The following is a 26,086-nucleotide window of genomic DNA, read 5'->3' as shown; positions in this document are numbered from 1 at the left end:
ACCACTTGAAGGTATGAGACTGCAGCCGTAGCATCATGGGCTACGAGTTGTTGTTCCGTGCAGACTTCAAACGGGGCTCAGTTTTCAAATAGGTTAGATCTCACTTATAGTCTTTGGGGTCTGAGAGCCCTTCTGGACTCCTATGTGCATCTTTATAAGGGGCATGAAAGACAGAATGAGGGGTCTGAAAGCCAGACTGCACTGTTGGACTCCTATGAAGGTTTGCTTCTGCCTTCCAGTTATGCCCTTGGCAACACACACAGCTCCAGTATCATCACGGGATTTAAGCAGTTTTCAAGAACACAAAGCAGAGTACCCAGCAGCACCTTTCCTCCTAGCAGGGTGTATCTTCCAAGGAGGAAAAGTTATAAAAAGTTCCTCTTGTCCCTGCAGGAAGCTGGCAGGGCTTGCAGGGGAGGGAGGCAGATCAATGGAGTCCATTTCCCCAGGTGTTTGGCAGAAAAGGTACGCATTTTAACTCCTTCAGTGGCCAGTCTGTGGGATGACCCATCACAGTGGACACAAACTACTGTCAGGCTGAGGCAGCCTTTACTAGGCATTCATCTGCCATCAGCAGAGGGTCCAGAAAAAAGCAAACTCACATTGAAAATGGTTGTTTCCCCCTCTTCAATGCTGCACAGGCACCAGCAGCCTTTCAGGAGCTAGCTTGATATCTTCATACAGTTCTGCTGCACTTAGGCTGTTTGACTAACACAGAGCTGTCTTGGAGCCACCCTGGCTGACACAAGACCCTGTTTTGCTCCTGGAGTCACTGAGAGCACTCTAAAGATAAGGGAGGTGAAGAATGCAGCTGTGCATCATTTTCTATACCCACAGTGCATGGCCACATCCAGACTGGGAGAAGAGCAGTGTGGGAACTGTGTTGAAAGCACCCTGCAGAAACAGATACCGATGGTAGATCAGGAGAAGTGACAGCCATAGTGAGGTTGGATAATTAAAAGAAATGTTGAAAGGTTAGAGGTCTGTTTCATTAGGAACACTGTAGAACCAAATGAGTAGCTGTTAGGATAATGGTAGAAACCAATGATTAATCTTGAAACAATACGCTATTGTATATGCATGTCAAAAAGTAGAAGCCTAGGTAGGGTTATGGGAAGTAGAGAAAACGAGCTGCAACAACCTGCCTATGTCTGCCACATTATGAGGAAACTAGGTAGAAGGTTATTCTGTCAGGGGGAGATCGTGACCACCAACTCATTGACCACTGGCTCTAATTACACCCCAGAATCAAAAGAAGAAGACAGAGAAGGCAAACTAGACATGCATGCTAATTTACATGCTAAGTGCAAAGATTATGTCCAATCACTTAGTAGATACATATCAGTATGTTGAATATGTATAGATTGTGTGTATAAATAATTGTAGTTTTCGGGACCATGGTGTGTTGTCTTGGGACAGGCACCCATGCATGCACATCCACATAATAAAGGAGAAAACCTCCATCCTGTGTGTGAATTGGGCATCTGCACACCAGGTGATGAACCCCCATTTTTGGGACAACAACGGGGACCTTCACACTAGATAAGACCATTGGGCCCATCAGTGTCAGCACTGATCTGCACAGGGGCTTTGCAAGGAAGTTAACACAGGAGAGCAAAGGTGGGGTTGAAAGTACAGCAGCTCCATCATGCTGTCTGTTGTGTGGGCACCCCCTCAACAGCAGTACGTTGCGCCAGGGCAGCAGCAGTGCAAAGGAGCACAGCCTGCTGCGCTGGGGTAGCTAAACACAGGGTGGGGCTAGAAGGCTCCCAAAATCCCAGTGGTGGATCCTGACTGATAAGGAAGCAGCAACTGCCAATAAATCCCATGTGCAAATCTGGGCTATGGTGTTAGGAAGGTTGAGGGTGTTTATGTTTGTGCTGGGTTTGGGTCATCTAGAAAATATACTCAGTGTCAAAAAGCTGTATTCTCACCGGGTATTCCCTGCACTGGGTATCCCTTGCTACATGGTTGCATAGACTGAGAATGGATCATCTAAGATCTATCTATGTCTAGTTTTCATACAGAGTGGTTTCTGCTGAATGACATTTATTAAAGTGTTACTCCAGCCCCTACAGTGGAAGCATCCAGGACAGGAGGAATGAGGCTGTCTGGAGAAGCTGCCTTTTAGAAACAGCTAAAGGCACCATCAGGTCTGGATTTCGCATTTCTAGTGTTTCTCCTAAAAAAATGGCAAAACTAAAAAAATCCCAAAAAACTCACATCCAAACTACCTGGACCTGCTCTTCAGGACCATGGGAAGAACAAATACATGCATTCCCACGCCCTTGGCCAGATCTGTTGGATGAATGCAGCATAAGGGAATATTTTTAGAGGAGAGCGTATGTCAGCTTTGGGATGATGCTACCAAAGCTAATATTCAAATAAAGATTAAAGCAGGACGTACAGGCAAGATATGGTGAATTGAGTTAGGCAACTCTTTTAAGTTTTGTCATGTGTGAAAATTGAGCCTCTTGGCACAGCAGGGTGATTCAGAGCTCAAGGTTAAGCACTCCAGGTGTGAATTAGGGTGCTCTGGAGAAGAATTCAAAACCCATATCCCAAACATAAGAAACTGAGAGTTAGCAGTAAAAGTAGAACACACCTAAGTCTTCCTCAGTAAGGCACCATTTATATCTCTTACCAGCACCCACAGTCTGACAACAGTCACCCAAACCAGCACCAATTAGGCCAGTTGGCACCAGTTTTCCTGGAATACATGACTGAAAGAATCACGATGCTGAACAGTTAAAACATTGCCAGACCATGCCATTAACCTACCCAGATATTTACAAGAGCTAGAAAAATAGATTCGCCTTTATGCTCCATTTATCTATTGCCTAAAAGACCCATGATGAACAGTGCAGTTCTTGATGCTGCATTGATTTAAAGCTTGTGGGCCCACAGAAAGTGCTTTGGGATATATCAGTTAATTAATTGTCCTTTTTGGAAAGACATCTCACCTCTCCAAAAGAATGGATGCTGGACAGAAATTAAAAGAATATATGGAGACCCCCAAGGCAGAATCCAATGAGCAATGGATCTGGCTTATGTATTCTTTGCAGAGGACCAGACCTTTTGTCACTATTCCCATAATGCTCTGTTAATTCAAATTCAACTTCATACCCATATGCATAAGCTCTAAAGGAATTACTTTGTGAAGGAGAAAGACAATTTTGTTTATACACTGAACTCATGTCTGAATGATTTTTCTCATGTTTCTGCCACTGGCATCAGCAGCCTTTGTCAATGCAAATCCAAGGGACAGGACTGCGTGATGGGACTGCTGAGGTACTCATTACGTGTTGTTTGTTTCTATCATCAAGATCGGATTTAATTTAGCTGTTAAGGTTCATCTCCAGCCTTACCTTAATGACTGGGCAGGGCATGAAATCTTTCCCCAGTGCCAAGCAGTTTGCACAGTTGTTTCAAGTGGTATGTCAAGATTAAGTAGAAGGAAATGGAAACAGAATCCAAATAGGATTACAGGAAACTAAGACTCCTCAAACTTCATTGTACCTTGGTCACTAATTCATTGTTGGTCTTCAAGGTCAAGATTGAGGCAGGTCAAGATAACTGAAGGAAATCCATTGGTTACTTCACCATCTTTTTTAGCTATGTGGTGCAAGCAGTTCTGGGATGAGACACTTATATACCCTGGTGCTGAGAAGCTCCTGAGTTTCTGTAGAAAGTCCTTTCTCTACTTGGGTTGCATAAGCAGTCTCTTTGCTAATCATTATTGTCTACAGTTTTCTGTCCTGTTGTGTCAATCATGATGCAGGGTATGACTGTTCAAATTCCAACTATACCTGAGGTACCCAGGTAACTTTCTTTCTCAGTGGAGCAATGGAATTCAGTGGGCATGAAAAAGAATAGATCTGGGCCTTTTTAGAACAGACCAGCAAGCCAAAAAGGGAGATGGATGGGAGAGGGAGTGAAGCTTTATCTGCAACACATATCTTTACCTGTCTTCTCTAATGGGATGGGTCCAGTTCCCCTAGGAAGGGTTTAGATCTTCAGTGATGGACTTCAAGAACCTTAATTTTCCAGAATGGTCCTGCAGCACCCACAGCAGAGTGCTTGCATTACCCCACAAACCCATGGACCTTTCACTCCTCGCCTCCCATCTGGTAGATAAAGTGAGATGTGTTATCAGACTCCAGCAGCACTGCCACTCCTCACCAAAATAATAAATAATCAGGTCTGAACCTAGATGTGGTGCATAGGCTCCCACAGACGTGCTTACCCTCACAATGAAAGGCCCAGGCATCCAGAGGAGTGTGGAAGCTTCAACCTAAGGTGGATCTACATTGCTGGGCACAGTCCTTCATGTAGTCTGCCCATGTTTTTTATAGATATATTAACCTGGCCTCCACACCACCTCATCTACACAGCTGCCAGGCTGTAGCAGGCTTGTACCTTAGTTGGCTTTGAGGCAGAACAGAATGGACATATGACCTTCCTGAAGCCATATCATCACATGTCCTTGGGAGTTTGCCTCATCTAGATTTTTTCAGAGCATAATCCAGGAAGAAGTAAGAGCTGCAAATGGGAAAATAAAACATAGGGAGAGGTCAAGGGGGGGTGCAGAGGTCCTTAGAAGTATCTTTCAAAGAGCAAAGACATGCTGGGGAAGGCATGAGAATGAGAGAAAATAAATTATAGGTGAGAATCTGTCTTTCTCTTTGCAATTTTTGACAAGAAATTCAAATCATCCATAATGAAGAAACTGAAGAAATGACAAAGGCTAATATGCAGGGAGGGGAGTGAAAGGGAGAGGGGAGAAGTTGGACAAGCACCCTGCCCAGAGGTGGACTGGTTGATGAATTGATGATGTTTGTAACAGCTGTAAAATATATGGACAACTGGAGGCAGGCTGATATCTCTCCGATTCCCAGGAAGGTATGAGATTTCTACACCCAGGGGCTGATAGATGCCACGAAAATGGAGACCAAATTCTCAGGGGAACTGTCTGGCACAAAGGCTGTTTGAGTACAGAAATGGCAACCATGGATGACAAGGGTCATAGAGGATAAACGTCCCTCAAAAGGGCATCTTTCACTAACCTTGCAGTCCCTTCACACAGAGCAAAGTGGGCCAGCTCAGCACAAGATCACTCAGAAACAGGGAAAGGACAAGCATGGAATTCAGGTGCTTCTGAAGTGCCCCAAGGGCTGCCTGGTTCCAGCTGCTGCACCAGAGAAATGGGGGGCTCCTCTGACCTACAGTGTCACATCTGCCTGCCGCAGAAAGGTGTCTGGGATATGCCAGCCTCAAAGCCATCTCCTGCCCTTGCTGTCTGAGTCCTCTTCACTCAGTCTGTGGGGTCTGAACCTGGACCTGCAAGGAGATACTGAATGCTTGTTTTGAGGAGCTAGATGGGGAAGAATGTTGAATGCGTACAGTTCTGCCTTAGAGCCTTTGATCCTGTGTCCTCCAAACAAGGGACCAGATGACACTCCTATCTGGGCCTATAAATAAACTGGGTCATAAATAAATTGTTCCAAGTAGGTTTTATCTTAACGCTGCCAACCAGCATAGCAGTCATATACTTTGCTCATAACTGATCTCACAGCAATTGCTGTCTGGCTCTGAGGGACCTACCCACCACACTCTTTGAAATGGTTCAAGAAAGAAAAAAATGCACACTAGTTTCCTTATTTTTCCATTCTGTTTTTCATAAGTTCCGCATTTCTGGAATTTTATTCTGGGTATACTACTTTGGTAACAGAGATATCTTTCAGTTTATAAAAATGTCAGTTCAATGCATCTCTGCAAAATATGATGGGACTGGAATTGAATTTTCTGTTTGTTTGGGTTTTTATTAGCATTTCATTATTGAACAATCTGGCAAAACTAACCACATTTATTTCATATATTCAGTGTCACCATATTTCCATTTACCTTTCTTCTTCCAAATGCTGTCTTCCAAACAATAACACTATTTGGTTATTTCCTAGGTGGACCCAGCCCTTTCTGGGCATGCTCACCTGAACTTCAGGTGGGCAGATGGGTTCTGGGGCAGGAATTCAACATCTTCACTCAGAGAGAAGGAGCGGGGAAGACAGCATGCAGCACTGCAGGCTGCTGTGAATGTTGCCAGCACTGGTGTTATTGGTGGCAGGACAGGAGGTGTCACAGCAAAGAGCTGGCGTGTAGTAACCAGAGGGGATTTCTGACAGTACACAGCACAGTGCAGTTTTCAAACAACATCATCTGCAATGCTAAGAATAACTGTAAGAGGAGATGCCATGGAAGGACAGGGACTGTGCTTTGCTATCAGCGTGGTTCTCTCTGGTCACCTTAGAGACAATAGATATGGCAGGACAGAGAGGAAAAGAGGTGATGGGAGGAGCAAGAGGATTTACATGATGCCAGGAAGCAGAATAGACTGGCAGCTGGAGAGACCAGCAGAGACTGGGGGTAAGGCATCTCAGGCAGGACAGGCACCAGGATTATTCTCACCTCTCTGCATTTGTGGTTGACCCTGCCTTCACACACCTGGTTCGTGCATTCACTGGAGCAGGACTGTCATGACTCACTACATGGGGGAAACTGTGAGGATCCATTGCCACTGACTTGTAAGAGGCAGATGTGAAACATAGGGACTGGTGCTGGAGAATGATGTACACCTTGCAGCAGCTCCAGCTGCCGGCTCCTATAGTGAAAGGCTGTCATGGAGAAGACAAGGAAGAATGTACAAAACAATTGGTTCTTCAGACTTCCCTGGTTTTTTACATCACGGGAGTGAATGTCTCTGGGCATATAGTTGACCCTTTCAAGTGTGTCTTGCAGCATTGGAGTTCCTTGATTGCCCATGGGTCCTAATGAAAGACGCCGGCTCCTCCTGAGTCCGAGGGCTGCTGTTCTAGGAAGGAAAGACCAAAGAGGGAGAAAGGTGCTGACAGTTGCTTTTGATCATCCTTTCTTCCTCAGCCGTTTTCTTTGGTAAGCAGAGTAGGGAGCATTAAACAAACACCCCTGACACTGAAAAAATGGAGCAGAAGTTCCTTACAACTCCTTCAACACATTGCTTATGTGTTTCCTTGTGCAGTGATATTAGTGTGTTCAAGTCTGAATGGAGCCATCGAGCACAGACCAGAGGCTGTCCATATATCCAAAAGTGGGTTGTATTGATTTAGACTGACACACTTTCTGCTTGACATGATTAAGAGCCTGTTTAAACCCTCCTGTTTAGCAGTATTTCCAGTGAGCTGATCCAGGACTGGAGGAGCCAGACAAACTCACCTTCTCTCTCACTGCTAAGTGCCCATTTATAAAATAAGGATGTGACGTGTCAGAGAGATGCAGGGGATGCAGGTGGGGAGCTGGGTATCTATCCAACCAGCTCATCTTTAAGAGACCAAGTTCTGGTCTGTTGCATATAAGCAATTTCTTCTCCTCTGCTGACTCATTTCCATGGGTGAGTGGCATGAGTACTGGAAATGCCCCGACTGCATTGTTAGGTCAGTACCTTCCAAATTAATGTTTTCTTTTTACATCTGACACTTTATGGGAACACCTGGAGCTGCCAGAGTGCTTGTCAAACTGACAGAGGCGCAGAGCATCACACAGCGTGTGCCATGATGCTGCCAGGGAATTCAGCCACTGCACTCGCCAGTGCTTCTGTTAGACTCTTGCCCAAAATGCTGCCTTTGGCCTGCCTTTCACTGGCAATAGCTAAATAATAATCAGGTAAACCCTCCTGAAAGGAACAAGTACGGACAGTTCAGATGTGTCTGGATCTGTTCAGAGCTTCAGGAGTCCTAGAGACTTTGGCATATGGATGATCATTAGCCTTTAATTTGCAATATTGCAATTAAAGACAAATGTAGGGAATTCCCAACGATGCTGCAATCCTCTATGACCAGATGTGAGAATCCTGATAGTGAGAAAGCTGAAAATCTTCTCCCACTGCCAGGGCAGTAGTAACTCAATTTGGTGGCAGTTCAGACTTACTCGTTCTGGATCAAAGCTACTGATGCTGAAGGATAAATTAAACTTTTGCTATTTTCCTGCATTAAACAGAACAGAGCTACTGCTGTCTCATGTGACTCTTGCACATACATGAGTGGCTGTAAGCTCTGAGCCTTGGCTGCTCTTTTCTCTTGAATGAAACCATCCGGGCATCACAGGCTTCTTGAGTATGACGCATGATTTGTGTTGTTCAGATAAAAGGGATGGAGCACATCCAGCATGGGTACCCTTGAGGCTGCTTGTGCGGAAAGTAGCATCATCTGCATTGCCTGAAGAAAGGCACTGCAAGGAGGCATAAGTATTCACAGGGAGAAGATTAGGCAAGCAGAGAGGGGGAAATGGAAAGAGTACATTAGTAGGAGTCGATATACGGAGGTTTCCGCACCAGGTTCTCTTCCCAGTGCAGTGTACACCTCCTCAGGTGTGGAGATGTGCCTGTGGAAATGAAAAGCAGAGTCATCCCATCCCTCCTCCCAGGCTGGCTTCGTAGTCTAGCATGATGAGTGGCCTGGTTGTACCACCATGACACACACACGTGGACATTTCTGCTGTGCTAGCACATCCTGGGGTTCCTCATCTTTGAAGCAAAGGGTCCCAGGGTTGTTGGTGGAAGAAGCTGGTTATATGCAACCTCTGGATATAGGGAACTGGACCCTGCAATGGAATTAGGAGGAAAATCTCAGCTGTTACAGTGACTGTCCAGCCCGGCGAGTGCACTGTAGCCAGACCCACTCTGACATGGCACCAGGCAGATATTGCAAACTCAGGATGTTTCAAACAATCACGATTTGCAGGAATTTCCCACCTCATGATCAGATTTACATGGCTGTCCCAGTCTCCTAGCCATAATTTTGTGCTTTCATTTTTCTACTGAACTGGCTGGGAATATAATAACACAACTCCACCAAATCCCATTTCCAGGAAAATCGAGGTATAAAGACAATGACATTTTTCATCAGCTGAAGAATCAAGAAGAAACTAGGAAGCCCCAAACTCTGTTTCAATGTAAGAACTCCAGATTTGTGTTCCTTCCTTAAACAGTTTTATTTTGTATTATCCTAACATGGTGTGTTCTGGTATATGCTTGAGTCCAAAGAGATCACAGAGATCACTTGGTTTTATCCTGGTGGAACCAAATCAGATCACCAAAGCAACACACAGTGATGACAGACTGAAGAGGTGTTTTGGTTACTTGGAGACTATGATGAAGAGGCTTTCAATTTTAGAGCAGCAGGTCAGGGCCCACACAGAGGAGCACTTGGCCCAGACTAGGATTAGAAGGAAATTTGACTAAAATCTGATATGAACTCTGAACAGCCTCCCCCATGGGAAGGTGAAGTCCAAACAGTGACAGCCACTTACTGACAGTTCTTCGGGAAACACAAGCAATCAGTGTTTGTCTCATGAACTGCACTTCCCTTGTGTTAGACAATCTGATGGGATGAGAAAGTACTTTCAGATGTTGTGTCTGGCAAACAAGATCACTGTTTGCCTGGTGTCACTCTACTGAACAGAGGCATTAGCTGCTATCAGTTTTAACCAAGCTTAGTTTAGGACGCATTGTTGCAGGACTTTTTAGGAGTGCCTTGTGTCCATAAGGATCCTTTTGGTTTGTGAGTTATGGGTTCTACATGCTTTCTAGAACCTGCTCCATCCTGAGGCTGATACTGATATCAGGCTACCTGCAAACATTGTCTTTTCCGAAGCTATTTTGTGTCTGCGAAGCATGCGGCCAATGATCCCAGTAAAGATGTGTTGGTTGTTGCCCCTTCACCTCAGTCTCTGTGCACAATGACATCCTGGGACATGATGGGATATCTCAGGGAGGGGAGAGGATTACCCCACTAAAGACCAGTGGTTTCCCTGAAATATCCATGGGATTCACCTCCTAACCTCTGTAATATCCCTCTTGGTGAGCAGAAGTTTCATAGGACAATTCTGACATGGGATGGGCTGCACCACTCTCCCTCTAGAGCCTCGCAGTTCCCTGAGGCTAGCTACCTCACTCAGAGATGCAGTTAGGGGAGCTGGTTTCCCTTCACTCCCCACCAGAGCCCTGCCCAGAAGCAATCAATCTGACAATTCATTTGTAGCCTCAGATCATGGATATGTTTGGTTCAGTGAGCTTTTAAACATCTTTTTTAATGCATTCAGTTCCCTGTAAGTAGTGTCTCATGAATAATTATTAGTCTATAACTCCAATCAGTTCTTAAGATCCTGCACCTCATCAGGAAGTTAATTACACTTAGTTAGCGATTGCAACAAAAGAGGTGCTTCTTGTTGAGTCTGCATCAGATCCTCATATATTCTCCTGATGGGGCTTGTCTTATCTCACTGGGAAATGTCTTGGTTATCGTTTATTTACAAGGCTGTCTTTATTTCAAAGAAATGCTGAAGTGACCCGACAGGAAGAAATCTGAGGAAATTAAGAGAGAGGACTCGATGGTAAAAAAACAAGCTGAGATTTCTAGTAATAAGTGTCAACTCAAGCAATGAGACGTCAGATCAGCATATTATAGTGCATGAAAGGCCTACTTCTCAACCTCCTTGCCTTCCTGTATCCCTCGGTTACCCAATGGCTGATTATGGAATTGCTTTTTATTTTCTAATTTGCATGGGGACCAGAAAATATGTGCAGGTTCCTGAGCCAGCTCCCTGCAATTGTCTCCTGGCTTTGCTACTCCAGCTCCTGAGCTGCCGTACACCATCCCTCCTGACTAAGGCTCCTCCCTGAGCATCAGCAACATCTGCATGAGCTGCTCCAGGCTCCTTTTCAACCTCCTGTGAGAGCAGGCTCTTCTTGTGTCCTGAATGTGTCTCCAAGAACTGGGGAGAAAGCCTTGGCAGTCATCAGCTCCATTGTTGACAGGTGTCACATACGTATATACTTGAGTAGTTACAGCCACTGTGATATCTCTCCTATCTGACAGCTTTCCTCTGCCATGGCTGTGATCAGGCACTACAGAGAAACAGGCAAAAATTGCGTTGATAAACAACACACCCCAAGCAGCTTAGAAGGGAAGATTCATTTCAATCCCTTTTATTCCCTAAGGTCTATGCCCTTTACAGGCTTAGATTCAATAATATCTTGTGGTGGTGAGTTCCTCAGTTATCTTTCAAAAGTTTCTCACCATGGTGACTCACACTTCTCCAGCAAATCTGCATTTTGTAGCATTCCCACAGGACTCAGTTAAAGTTGCTGATGTGCTGCAGGTCTCTGCTTTCCTGTTTGGAACTACTCCTAAGGAGGTTTGGGTACAGTTTATAATTACCAACTCTCTGTAGTGTTTTTTTCTCTTAAACTAAGAATTCATTCATTCTCAACATAATCTCCATCTTCATTTAGTCTTGCAGCTTCTGTAAGTGTGGCTTTTGGCTCATAATGTTGTTAATTCTGATCTTTTTCTTATTTGCATCTCATGTAATACGGTGTTGCTGATACTGTAACAAAAGGTGCTCTATCTTCATCTGCCTCATGACACCACATGGTGTCTTAGAAGAACTAGAGAAAAATCATATAAACTGTCCACTGGCCTTCCTGAGCATTGCAGCTGTCACAGGTGGTTTAAAGATGCACTGTCAGAGGGAAAGGGCATATTTTGAAATGTATGAAATGCTTCTTTCCTTCAGATCACTATTTTGAGATCTGTTATTATGGAGCCCAAATTGCATTAGCTATAAACCCATCCAGCCTCCCCTGGGGTTATCCTCTGAAGAGAGAAGTTTCATTTGGCTATAATGACCTGTCTATGCTTCTATTTTAGCAGAAGTTGAAAAAGAGAGGACTCATTTTTCTGAAGATTTTATGGACCATCTTCTCCAGGAAGGAGATCTATGGCAGACTTCTGTGCAGAGCTATAGTGCCGCTTGGTCTGCATCATGTCCATCATACCCCTCTGCATAAGCTGGTATTAAACCAACAGACCAACTGGTCAAACAAAGGAAAACTGCATTGTAGGCTAGGACTTGAGGATCCTCAGAGGTTTTTAGAATTTTCCATATATAGAAGAAGCTTAATATGCTTATTATGTTTTAGGTGATTGCATCTGAAAAACTACACTGAGAGGCCAACCTGAGGAACAGTCCTTGTCCTGCAGTAAACTGGGACTGGAAGTGCTGCAGGAGGGACCTGACAGGAGAGGAGCCCTGGGGCTGGGAGCCAGGCTCTGGCACTGCCCTGTGAGGTGGTGGCTTTGGGGGCACCTCTCATGACATCTGTGTCTGCTTCACCGCTCAGCCTCTGCGTAGATGAGCTACAGTGTGTAAACCACAGAACAGAGTTGCCCAAGGCCTGGATTTCAGCTGTAATCAAACTCTTTTTATGGTTCATGACCTTTAAAATGCTTTGGGTGATTTGGGAAAATGGGTTGGTTCAAGTCCCTTTTTTTCTCCACAGCCTGGTTCGTTTCACTCTCCCTAGCAGGACTGTGAATGTTCTCAGCTACTTCCCTAGTCCTGCTCTCCTTCACAGCCAGGAGAGACAGTCTGGGCATTGATGACATAGCCCCAGCAGTCTTTTTTGGAAAACACCAACACCAAACGCCTTCAGGTGTCTTCCTGTTCTGAGTTTTTGCAGCGTCACAGATACTCCTGCCTGCCACAGCAGATTTACCTGAGAGTCTGCATGGCCTTGTTGCCAAACCCAGCTGTTCTTCCCTTCTAGCTTCCTCTAGCATCTTTCTGTTTGTTTATAAAAATTCTTTATGTCTTTCACATTCATTAGCAGTTTGCCATCTGCTGTCTTAATAAAGTAATAAATGAGTGTCGTGGCGAGTTTCTTGACAGGGCTGAAAGCTTCATTTACATAAGTATTTTCATCCATCTTTTCTAATTCTGCTCACTTTCATCTGCAATGTGTCCTGACTCTTTATGCTTCTATATGTATCTTCCTAAACACTGTGGCAATACTGAGACAGGTGCTTATAAAAAATGCCATTGTGAGATCCCAGGTCTATCTGTGTTCAATGCCTCTCAGAGTGGAGCTGCTTAAAACAACAAGAGACATCTCCACACCACATCTGCATCTTCCCACGTCCTGTACTCCAGACCCTGCTGCTCAGCCAGATCAGGGTTTTCTCGGTTTCATAGGACACTAAATCTAAGCAGTGCCACGGGGCTTGTTCCCTAGGTACTAATGTTTAGATCACATATGTAAAAATATATCTGTGTTAGCAGCTGTTGTTCTTTTCTCCATGTGGGCTTATGCAGCAGGAAAGATTGATCCTGTTTCACAGCACTTCTGAAGGAGTTAAAGACACTAGCAGAGAATGCAAGATTGCTTCCCTCCTGGCTTTTTTTCTGCTTATCAATTATTTCTCTATTGCAAGAGCAGCAGTGGCTAATGATGGACTGGAGTGTTTCAACATTCATCACAAGGCCCCTCAAAGCCCTTCGTTGAGACAGAAATTAGTTTTTGCAGCAGGTTTAGCATCAGGTGTATGAGGGAAGTGTAAGGATCAATTGCAGTTTCCAGTACAGCAGTTAATGATGCTCCACAAACTCAATTAAAAGCAGACTGCCCAGTAGGGTGGTTCTTCCCTGCACTCCCATTTTAAAAGCTGGTTTTCCCCTCTAAAGGTAAGAAGGGCTTTGCTCCCTTGCTACGGGGAGGCTTTGCCAACAGAAGTGCCGTCACACCCCTCTCTCTGCTCCAGACACCCCGTGCCTGCAGGCTGTCCCCTGCAATACGTGGCCAGTCTGCACACCCTTGTTTGCTTGATGCACTTGGTGGGGGTGTGAGTCGGCAGCAGCATCTCTCATAAGGAGGACAGTCTCTAGAAGAACCAGCAGGCATGCGAGTATCCTTTGCTAATCTGAGGGTGAGTTTTCATCCAGCAGCAGGATGGTTCAGCAGCTAACTCAGAGCGATGGCAATGGCCTGGGATCCCAGCATGGGTCACCAGGAGCCCTTGCTCTTCAGATGCACCAGTCAGTGCCTAAAATGGATTAAAAACAGTACCCATGACCTGAGAAGCAAGCTTCATGGCCCGCAGGGCAAAATCTGTCCGTCAGATGCTTTAAGGACTTGGCCATAGAAAACCTATGTGGTATTAACCACTTTTTTCTTTGCATGAAAAATCCTATCACAGATTGGGCAAGTTCAGGTAGGGGGTGAATAGCAGAATACGAAACAGACAGCTGGATGATTTTTTGCACTGGTTTTGTGGTGCTTTTTTTTCCCCTGACAAAAAGTTGATGTGCTTAAAAAATGCAGTTTCAGAACTTTTTGTGAATCAGTAAATAGTTTCAGCTGGGAAAAAAAAAAAAAAAAAAAAAAAAAGGAAAGAAAAAGAAAGACAGATGAAACAGCCCAAATTAAAGGCAAATAATTTCATTCCAACTTTTTCCAGACACCTTATTTTGTATTGAAATCTGGCTATAAATTATCATTGTAGGAAAGAATAAAAAACACCAAGGTTAATTACGATGAGGTGGGGAGGTGGGGTTTTTTATTGATTTTTTTCTTTCTTTTCCTGCTGCTGCTGTTTGTCTTTTGATTTTTATGAGGAAAATGAGAAGCATTTACATCTCTTGAGCTACCAGAGGTAGCTCTTGTCTTGGTGACTGGTCAAAAATTTTGTTTGGAAGGTCTGCATGGACAGAGCGAAGAGAATAGGTCGTCTTGCCTGTGCCCTGAGCTAAGCCCTCTCCCTCTGGAGGGATGTAGATGTTAACGAGGCACTGCAGAACTCCAAACTGCTTATGTCCTGCCTCCTGCCCACCTGCCAGGGTGTCTTGCATGCTGCAGCATGCTAATGTGGTAGTGTGGCTCTGTACTTGACATGACTAGGGCAGGCGAGGAGATCAGGTTTGCACCTTCATCATTATAACCTCACCCTCAGCACAGGCATCTGTCTGACTGCCCCAGTCACCCTCCCTACCCCTCAGGGCTTCCCTCTGTGGCTGCTGAGCACCTGCAGAAAGATGCCCACCTTGTCCCAGAAATGTGATGAAGAGGACTTATCTTCAGGCAATAATCTCCACTTTTGAAGAAAAATATTTCCCACACCAGTGAGGAACAAATCATGTTCAATTCATTAAACACTGGTACATCTCTGTGAAACTGTGCTGGTGTAAATCATCCCTCCCTTTTGCAGGCAAGAGTTGACACCCTTCTCCAAAATTCAGTTACTTGAACTGTGCTGGAAGGCAGCAGTCACCTCTGCTCCCCTTCATTGCTCAAGCCTGTTTTAACCTAATGACAACTCTGCTAACAGCCAAAATCGATATGATCTCAGTGTCTCAATCTAATCATAGTTATAGAGCCGAAGAACCAACAGGGCTGTTTCAGCATGGGGTGATCTTTTGGGTTGAGTTTAACCCCAGAGGCATCGGGAATGACCAAGATTATTGCAGAGATCTGGAAAGGGATGAGGGTCCCCGGAGACCCCAAACCCTCCTTTTCACTGTGAGGAGCAGAGAGAAAGTGAGCAGCAAGGGCAGTGCCTGGCACATGCCACCCTTGACTCTGGGCTACTGGAGGCTCTCTGTGTGCGGGGAAGGACAGGCAGGCGGCCTCCTGTCTACAGCAAGTTCCTGGAGGACACTGCAACTGTTAATGGTGACCAGGCACTATCCCCCCCATCCTTAGCTTCACCCAAAACTGGGAGTGCTCACATGGAAATGCAGAGGGTTAAACATGGCTTGATGTTGCCCATCACTGGGTAAGTTGGGAATTTGTCTCTGTAGAGCCTCTGTGAAAGAGCAAAAACTGAAAGACACATTTTTGGAGTGAGAAAATTTCAGGACAAGCCACTGTGAGTCTGAGCATTGAGGCATCTGCAGCAGGTGTCACCAGAAAAGCCAGTACAAGGAAGCTGAGAGAGGCAGAAGAGGTTCCCTCTGACTGACAGCTGTCCTGGTAGCAACAGGGACTTAAGGCTAGCCTGAGCAGGCCCAGCAGCCCTCCCAAGCTGCAGTGAACAAAACTGGTGCCTCCCTCTCCACAACTCCCTGTGTATCAGCTCAAAGAGGGGAGATATCTCCTGTGATTGAGTTGTCAGTCAGATACTGATGCCTGTAATTAAGGAAAGGGCTAAATCCTATTGTTAGATAGACCAGGCATTGAAGGCCATGTCCTTGGAGACCAGGACCAAAAGAGCATGTCCTGCAGAGACAGGGAGATGTGAAACTTTGTGAAATAAAGAGCTTTGGGTGGAGCTGGATTTGAGTGCTAGGTTGGTTACCTTCCATGGGTCAGGCACACATCACCAGCCTAGCCCCTTTGAAAAATAAGTTATTTTGTCCAGGGACAGATGGACGCACAACAAAAGACACACAACAAAGAAAGAGTTGGTTATTTCTTGTTGTAGTCAGCTGTTTGTACAGGAAGATCAGGAACAATAAAACATGCATGAGAAATGCTGTCTCTATCCCTGTGCAGGGACCAGATTTGTCTGGAAACAACCTCTGATGGGTAAGAGCTAAGAGAGCATCAAGGCAAGGAATGAGTATGCTAACGTAGGCATAGAGCTGGTGGAGTTGGGCAGTCTCACTGGTGAATATCTTCAGAAGTTTTGCACATTTTTGCTGTCACACACTCTTCTGTTCAGCTGTTTGCCTTTCCACCTCAGAAACTCCAGAGAGTGTAATGTGAAAAAATCTTATTTAAATTTTATTTGAAGTGCAAGGCATTGGGGCTGAAATTAAAGCATTTATCTGTTAGCCATAAGGAGTTTTGTCCATAAAGGAATCTTCTGGGAAAAAGAAATACTTAGGAATTTTCCAGCTAGTTATGCTAGGAGACTGCAGCTCACCGGTGTTGACTGCAGGGCTCTGCAGGTCCCTGTGTACCCATCTCCACCTATCAACTATTCAACCCCTCTTGAGGGACTTTCTAGGGGGACTAGGACATTAATGTCATCTCCTTTTATTGTGTTCATGTTCAAGATAGTATTCAAGGTAGCATCATGGGGATAGAGAGAGGAACATTAAAATGAAGAGGAAGAAAATAAAAAGGTTGCTTCTCCTGCTGGGTTTTCTCAAGAAATGAGTCTGATGATACTGCCACTCTTATGTCTTTATCCTGCCCAGGAATCCTTAGTTTCCAAATGCCTTAGTATCCACCTTGGTATCCATCAAGCAGATTCAATCACAACTGGCAGTGAGGTGAAAGTCTCATACGCACCATGGACCTGAAAGGCTCAGTGGGAATGTGCATCCCAGAGGGGCCAAGGGACCCTGTGAGGGTCCCAGCACAGCAAGGCACTGCTGTGTGAGCTCAGCCCAGTGCTGGACACCAGAGGATGCACTCCTCCATCTTCTTGTTTTCTACTAAGTGGGCTCTCTGATGCCTAGCAAAGGACAAGCCCACATTTAGTTTGAGTTAATTAGGCTTTGGTCCCATCTCTTCGGGAGCTCTTTGCTTACTGGCCTGGTGTTTGAGCCATCCTAAGGTGCCATAGCATGGAGGAATTCCTCTCACAATCCAGCTTGCTGCTTGCAACTTGTGCACACCTGCTAGTGCCTAAAAACTTCTCAAAACAGGCCATGATGTCCAGTGTTTCCCTTTCTGTCCTTTTGATTTTTTCTTCCTCACAACCCCTTTCTCCTTTGCATCAATTACATTTCACCCCACGCACTCCCTCTTTCACACTTTCTCTCCCACCTCCAAGAAGGGTACAGCAGAGCTGCTGTTCAGTGCTGCCCATTGTGCTCAGCACAGTTGCTAGAGGTGTGTGTATTTTCCAAATTTCCGTATCCAAAGTTATGCTTGTTGCTAGTTATCCTCTGTGCAGGGCTTTGGGACTGCAATGCCTCACATGGTGCTTTCATGCTTGTGGGGTTGGGGTTGTTGAGATGCTTCCACCCTCCTGAAAGCCCTTAGAGCACAGACTTGCAGCACATCATTAAGAATTAAGCTCCCAACATATGTTTTGTGACAAACTCCTCATTTCTTCCTCAGCAATTTGGGAAAGACATCAGTTTGCAGGCAGGTTGTTCACAGCGGGGAGCCCTCACTTCTAGTTAGGGCTGACAGTGCCTTTTGGGCTCTGAGTTTCAACGGGAGCATCTCACGTACAGTCAAACCAAAACAGTCATTGCTGGTGGACTGAGCTCACAGCCTCCTGATACTCCACAGGTCTGTTGTGGAGCCCCTGGGGAGATGTGCCCTGAGTCAAGATCCTGGGATCAGGGAAAAGGCAATTCTGGCTGTGGCCAGGCTGAGGTGAGGTGTTCCTACTCATAGACAATCTGTGTGTATGCGTGTGTGTCTGTGTGTGTGTGTGTGTGTGTTAAAGAGACATCAGTCCATGGGTCTGCTAAATCCTTGATGCGTTTGAGCCAACTTTGCTCTTTGCACACCCAGATGGTGCAGCTGCCCGGCGCTCTGGCCAGCTGGCAGTACCAGAGATGGGGCAGCAGGAAGCTTGGGGCTGATAATCACTGGTACTGATACTCACTGATACTGGCATTCACTGATATTCACTCAACCCCATTTTTCAACATTTGTCCTTTACTAGCAGTGACAAAATTTATAATTTTGGTACTTGGTGGGTTTGGTTTTGCCACTTCAACAATAAGCAAGTAGCTAAAATTCATTGTATAACACCTGCCTATTGTCTAAGGAGAGAGGTGTACCACGTGTAGGGATGGCTCACCCTGTTCTTACAAAGGTACATAAGGTGAATGAACCTCACCCTGGCAGTGCCTGTATCTCCCTGTGCACAAAGGTGTCCTGATATAAGCCCATTGGCCAAGATTCCTTGCTTATAGAGGTTAAAATAAGATGAGATGACTCTCATCTTTGTGTCTCCAAATTTCTTTGCAATGCTTTAATTACTTGCATAATCTTCACTTTTTACTTTACTGAGTATTTTTTAAAGAATTCTCAGTAGACTTCTGAGGACACAGGATCTCTGTGATGAATTCTTGGCTTTGTAATATGTACTTGTGGTATCTCTGGGCCTCAGTCCCCCTGGTCAAAGGAATTTACTATTCCTCCTTTTGCCTGTCTAGAATCCAGGCTGGAGGGGACAGGGACCAGCTGTGTGACCTGAAAGTTCCTCAACTCAAATCAACATACAGCAAACTGCAAACACTTCTGTGGTGTTGCATCTTCTCTGGGAGACCATGCTCCAGCAGTATCCAACTGACAGCAGGGCCAGGGGCAGAGTAGGTACAACTCATACCAGCGCCTTTACAAACATCATGAGGTTTTTTTTCAAGGATCAACATGTAAAACAAACTTTTGGCCTGAAAGGAAGAGGTGGTGAATTCAGACAGGGAAAGTCAAATGACTCATATCCCAAATCCTTCAGTGAAGACCTTATGAAAGTCTAGCAAACTTTCAAATAATATCTGTCCAGGCTGTGACCTGTGCAAGACCAAGGGTTGGGGACCGCTGTGTTTTTCAGATGATCCTGCAAAACAAGGCAGGCTGCAGTCAAGGTACGCTTAGCAGAGCAAACACACAGCTCCTCCCAGGAGCACAACTAAAGCAGGTGACTGTGCAGAGATGGAGCCAACTGTAGGTACCTGGCAGGAGCCTTCTTGGTGGCTGTCTGACTGCAGGCCAATAGTAAATCACAGGCAACAGCCTTAGGGAGTGAAGCTGAGATGCAAGTGCAAGGGATTGAGGCTCAGAAAGCAGATCAGACTTTTCCCCGTGTTCGCTGCCTCTGCTAACAAGGCACATGGTGACACTGCAGATTGCTCAGGGCTGGAAAGGCAATTGCTTTAGAGTGTGCAAAAGAAACAGAACCTCCAGGGAGGCAAATTCTTTCTTTCATCCTCTAAAGGTCCAAGTGTTTTGTGATTTTCCTGATTAAGGCTGACACAGGGGAGACACGCCCCAGTTTTTCTTACAGCAATGGGTCAGATATTACTTATCCCCATGCAGACACAAACAGGGAAGGTGTGCACTGGTGAAAGGGTTGTCCAAACCCTGGGAAGTGATGTGGGGTTTTCTTCTTGCAGTGGAAAATGACTCAGGGATTGAAATGCAACTGAGTCCCTCCTGTCCAGAAACATGTCCCTGGTATTGGGATATGTCCTGCCAACAGCTTCTCAGCTGTTGGCATAAGCCTAAGTTAAGGAAAGGAGGATGGCAGTGCCTGTGTGATCTAGGCACTCTTTCATTTTTCATGCCCTATTTCTGCCTCGTGGCACCCCAGGGAGTGTTATCAGGAGATCTGTTGTCCTGTCTTCTTCCACTGCCCCAAGCCTGGCCCCCCTTTTCCACTCACGTTTGACTGCTCCTTTCTGATACATCACATCTGAGACAAGGGGTCTGGAACTGAACATAGAAAAGAAACCTGACATAGTATCCTTAGAGTATTTCCGAAGTGATGCGATTTATGTGCTGGGGTGCTGTCATTGTATCAAACCAACATTACCCTCTGCATACATAGGGAGCTCCTATGGGCCTCCCAGGAAGGTGGCAGTTATTGCATGTGAGGTCACAGCTCCAGTTTCTGTGGTCAGGAGAGTGGGGAACTAAGCTTGTGTTTAGTTTCTGACACCTTCCTATTCTGGGCAGGGGTGCACGCTTCTTGCAGAGAAGCTGCCAGTGTCACTTCACACTGGCATCCCATTTTCCTCCTGGACTTCCATCATCTGGCAAGGAAATATGTCGGCTGCCAGGATGGGGCTGTGGACAGAGCAGTCAGTTCCCTGACCAGAAGCAGGCAGAGTGGCTGGACCCCCAGTTCATTCACAGATGCTCCAAAGTCAACGTTTCCCTCCTCTTAACATCTGAGGAACTTGATTAGAAATGCTGGCTCTGCCTTCCCACCCATTAAGTTCTTGGCTTTGTGATAGCTGACAAATAACAGGGGTTTGCAGTGCACATGAATTTTTGCTGCTTCTGCAAACTTCAGTAGGATAAACAGCGGCATTTTTCATTCATTTTGGGAACACTGATAGCAACTTTTGATTTCAGCTTGAACTGAGATTTTCCTTGTAATAGAACCTTTGACATCTATAGCTCTAGTTTTGTCAGGAAGGGCTTTGACAAGTTTTCTTCAGATAATCCATCCTGGCATGCTGGAGTTCCCAAATGTAGTGCCAGGTTGAAAGGTGATGTGGTCACGAGATAACTGTTTTCAAACAATCCCCTTTTTTCAGGGTTTCAGGCAGTCTCACCTTCGAACCCTCTCAGTTAGAAAGCACAAGTCAGAGGCATCTCTGCATTAGCACACAGAGAGGAATTGACAGTACTTAATAAAATTAACTATCACCTCCAGCAAGAACAACATAAACTTCTTACATATTTGAAAACAATTCATAGCCCTGACTGAGGACGGGCTGCTAAACAGAAAAGCACCCAGCAGACAAGCTGCAATGGGCCAGTTTCACTGCAAGACACACTAGGGCAGCCTTACCCTTCCACAAGACTCTGCTTAGCGCCTAAGGCAAGGCACTGTCACAGAGGGGCCCCACCAGAGGTATTTGCACAAGGATCCAGATTCTGAATAAACGTGGCATCAGTGTTTCTTCTCTCTTTCGTTTGATGAAAATGATGTAGATTTATGTGACCTGCATAGCTAGCAGTGTCTAGCAGTGAGGCAAAGTCTTGGAAGGTAGAGAGAGGGAGGTGGTAAAAGGATAAAATGATGAAGACACACCAAAAAAAAAAAAAAAATCAGACAATTGTCTTTAGAGGGAGTGGGCTCTGTCCCTCTGTTCCCGTCTCCCTTCTGTGTTTTTCTTATCCTCATACAGATACCAGTATACTAACAGAGGGTTTAAGTTAAAGACAGGAAGGGCAGAGCTGAGACAGAGCAAGAACTGGGGTTGTAAGTAGCATGCTCCCAGCTGAGTCCTGGCCCTGGCACAGTGCCTGGCTGCTGGACGAGCATATGCTGGTGAATGAAGAACACAGTCTGTCCCTTGAAATCAACACTGACCAGAGGGATGGCTCCTCTTTGCCCTGACCATTTGATATTCCCAAATTTCCTCTTGCACTCTATGAGCAATCCAGCTGAGATCCCACATTTGCACTCATTTATAAACATCCCAAGGGAACTGCCTGCAATACAGATGATTTGCTACAACGGAAACAGTGCCCTGGACTTCAGATTCACTTGTGTTTGCCATAACACTGCTCAAAATGGGAGCAGCAAGCTTTATTGCAATGAAGTAATGCTCATGTGCCAAAAGCAGATCGAAGTGTGTGACCACAGTTCCTATGCAATGGTCCTTGTTAGCAATCTGAACAGCAGTACTAGCTCTCCACGGAAACTGTATTTTACCCTCTTCCCTCAGAGCCAAACTTTACTTCATTTTGGCCAATTGCCCCAACAAAAAAGCCCTTCCCGAATCCCCATTTACAGGCACAATGCATCACTTTCTCCACAAAGACAGCACTGTCTTATGACAGGAGACAGGCTGGTTATTTATTTAGAATAGCATTTTGTTCAGTGTGCTCCTGCTATGAGCATCTCTGTTAACCCAGCACTCCTGCTGTTATAAGTATTGCCCTCCCCATCACAGACTGTCAGCTGTCATGCTCTCTTAAAGGGCAGTGTGGCCCATCTTGTTCCCTACTGCACCCAACAATGGAAACTCTGGGATTTGCAGAGTTTTGGGCCAACCTGGACAAAACACCATCGAATAGGTTGCCCTTGAAAACCCTTCTTCCTACTGGGGACAAGCCAGTGATAGGAGCTGCTGCAGATGGTCAGCAGCACTCCTCTGAGCAAGAGGAAAAGCCAAGCTGCTCAGCATGGCCTCAGACCCTCCAATCTGCCCTTGTCCCAGGAGCCGTACAGCTGTCTCCTCTTTTCCTCCTCCAGCCATCGCCTCTTTGCAATAACGTGGAAAGAAGACAGGAGCTTCTGTGCAGCCTTCCACCACAGCCAGGCTGAGGGACATGGCAAAGGACAATGTGTCCTGGTGTAACATCTGGAGACAGTTTACTTGGGCTGGGGCACAAGAAGAGAGACTTTCACAGGGCAGATGAATTATCAAGACAGCCCCTGCACAGCTCTGTGTACAAAGCTGGGTGACTGCTGACACCTCACAGGAAGAGCTCCCACAGCATTTTACTTCTACAGCAAACAGAGGTAATCCAGGGATCAAGGGTGGCAGAAGTGATAAAGACAGATCAGGCTTTACAAGCCATATCAGCAAGTGGAGCTGGGGCATTTGGCAATGCTCTCACAGCCTCAGGAACAGCAGGCACCAGCAGCTGCTCTCAGAGAGGATCCTTCCTGCAATTCTCTGCAGAAGAGCGTTCACAGTCAGGGCCATTTAAATAAGATCCTTTCAGCTATGGAGAGAAATAGCAGCCAATAACCATTAATCCCAGGATGTCTGCTCCAGGGGGGATGTGGAAGCCCAGTTTTCCTTTTCCTTCTCTCTCAGGCTCTCTCGCACATCACTGCCAAGGTGCTCATGTGCAGGGTGGCACAGGAATGTGAGGCAGCAGCTGTATGCAGGTTGCTTCATGCGTATCCATAAGGAAATGCTGCCCCTCAGATAGGAAGGACCCAGTGTGCACACTTGGCTGCTCTGTTCCAGCTAGTTAGGTAGCCTGGAGCTGTTGGAAGGTGTGGTACTCACCTTGAAAGGAAGTCATGTACATTTTTCTTGGCTCCTTGCAAGTGTTCCATGGCAGCTCTCTTCTGGAGTTGTTCCTGAGCATACACTTGTCGATATCCGTTCCCCTCTTCATTCAGTTCTGTAAGGAAATTGTCTCTCAAAACTGCTTTTAAACCGAGTTTGAGGCAGGACAAATGCCAGCACTTCACAGAGGGAGGATGGTAGATGACCTTGGCCAGGGCCCCAGAGCTCTAGGAAAAAAAAGATTTTGCATTTCAAGACATGGATTTACAGCCTTATGAAGAAAAGCAGACTCATATCCTTCTGCAAATGGCTGACATGCAGCTTCCAAGGGCTAATGAATTTTGAGAGAGCTCATTTGTAAATCCAATAATTAGTTTATGAATAACAATTAATTAAAAATTGGCTCCCCCAAGAAATGTAACATGTCATCCTGTCATTTTTCCTGATTGATCTTCACACAAGAATATTGCAAACGCCCAAGACACATATATAGGAAAAATTAACTGAAACCTGGCACAAAGGCTATATTTTAGTAAAAATTGATTGAAGTGAAATGCAATTATTAATGATTGTCATGTATAATTGCTGTGATTATGGGCTGCATTCTGAGGAAGGAACACATAATTCAGACAATTGGCATGTCAGAGATAACTCGATTTGTCACCACCACCTCCCTCCTTAATTCATTTCCACACCGCAGTAGTTTGGTGTCTAACTGGAGACATGTCCCTGCAGGATGGAGCGGTGTGCCCTGCCAGGTTACTCTGACCCAGCTCTCCCCACAGCGACTGTTCCCTGACGTGTCAGGATGGGACCTATATCTGAGGGCAACTGTCACTTCACAGCCAGAAGCTCCTGATTTTAAATGAAAGCCAAGCGGGGAAAAGCTTGTGCTGTGCTGGTCTGGTGTGCCCACTGGAGCGCAGAGGTGATGGCACCTGGGGACTGGGGTCGTGGTGACCAGGTCATCTTAAAAACATGCTCAGACTGTCATTGTTGTTGTTTTAACAAGTAGTGAAAGTACCAGAAACCTGAAATTCTCAGGGGCAAAATACATTTTGAAGTGACAAGAAATACTTTGCAATTTGGCCCCCCACTGAAGGAAAAAGATTGAGCAGGAGGACTAAGTCCTGAAAAAGAGACAAACATTTCATTTCAAGTCAATCGTAAATTTTAGGGGACTAAAAATAGTGTTTTTAAAGGGGGTGTTCATCCCGCCTAAAAAGAAACAGCACCAATTTTGTTTCAATGTGACATGTGCCATTTTTCTTCCGAATTTTTTAATTCAGCAGCTGAAGCAGAATATTCATTGTTTTCCCAAATCTGCATGCAACTAAGTTGTGAGTGAAAAAAGTTAAATACGAGATATACCAGTACCTTTTGTCTGCTTTTCAGTAGCTGAGATAAACCTAGACCAGCCCACAGCTGTACTCGCTATGCTTTTTGGTCTGTCACTGAATCTGCCTTTATTATTTTCAAAATTATTTCAGGCTGATTCTGCATATCTTCCCATGCTTAAAAAGGAGATAATTTGGGTTCTTGATTAGTTTTTGTGTACAAAATTTTAAATTATTTAGAATAAGTGAGGCAATTCCCAAAGAAACAAACAGTAACAGTAACAAGTAAAAAATGACTGTAGCAGCAGAGTCAGGCTTCATCCCTGATGTCTCTTGGCATCCAAGACTGGAAGCTGGTTGCCCTAAGCCCTTGCTGCAGTCAGAAGAGAGTCACAGGTCAAACAAGTTCCTATAAAGGATGCCTGTCTTCAATGTCCATCCCTGAATGAGGTGAATCTACACACTTGGGTATTGTCCCACACACAGCCCAGTCTAAAGGCCCTTCCCATGCTGGTTTACAGCAAGTTGGTGGGCTGGGACTCTGGGAGAGGAGTCTGGGCAGAAAAAGAGAGGTCCTGGCTGTGCAAACCAATCTGTCACCAGCTGAACCATCTCCACATGTTCCCCGTGTCCAGGCAATGTGGGGACACAGACCCCACACGCTACCTTTCCCAATGAGGGGCAAGAATGGCAGGGTGGACTGAAGATGCTTGTCTTCCTTCCGGCTGTACATTCATCTCCCCACACAGCAGCACAACCCAGAGCCTTAGGACATGCTGGCCCAGACTCTGTGCAAGGCTTCTGCATAGTGAGAGCTTTGTCTTGGTGGCCTGAAGCTCTCCTGTACCACATGGCCACACAGGACACAGCCTCTGTTATCAGAACTGCTTAAAAAGCTCACTTTCTCCTTACAACCTCTTTTGTACTCACTGTATTGTAGCCTTCTAAAAACAGCCAAGAAGACCCATTAAAATACCAGCTTATAACAATTTCAGTGCTAAATCCAGAGCCCAACACAAACTGATGTGCTCAGAAATGAAAGCTATGATTAGATGGGGTTAGGCTTCTGATAACTCACACAGGAACTGCGGGTAAACTGCAACTTAGGGATCTTTTCATGCCCTCCAAACCATTATTACAAACCCAGAAATTCACAGTTTCCTGCTACGCACAGAAGAAATGTTGTCATGCCACAGTCCAGAAGTGCACAGTTGAAGTACTAAAGCAGTTTTAATTCTGTCTTGCAATAATGATGAGCAATA

This window comes from Strix aluco, chromosome 21, assembly GCF_031877795.1.
Source record: "Strix aluco isolate bStrAlu1 chromosome 21, bStrAlu1.hap1, whole genome shotgun sequence".
Lineage (NCBI taxonomy): Eukaryota > Metazoa > Chordata > Aves > Strigiformes > Strigidae > Strix > Strix aluco.
The sequence above is the reverse complement of the archived record's forward strand: the minus strand, read 5'-3'. Positions refer to the sequence as shown.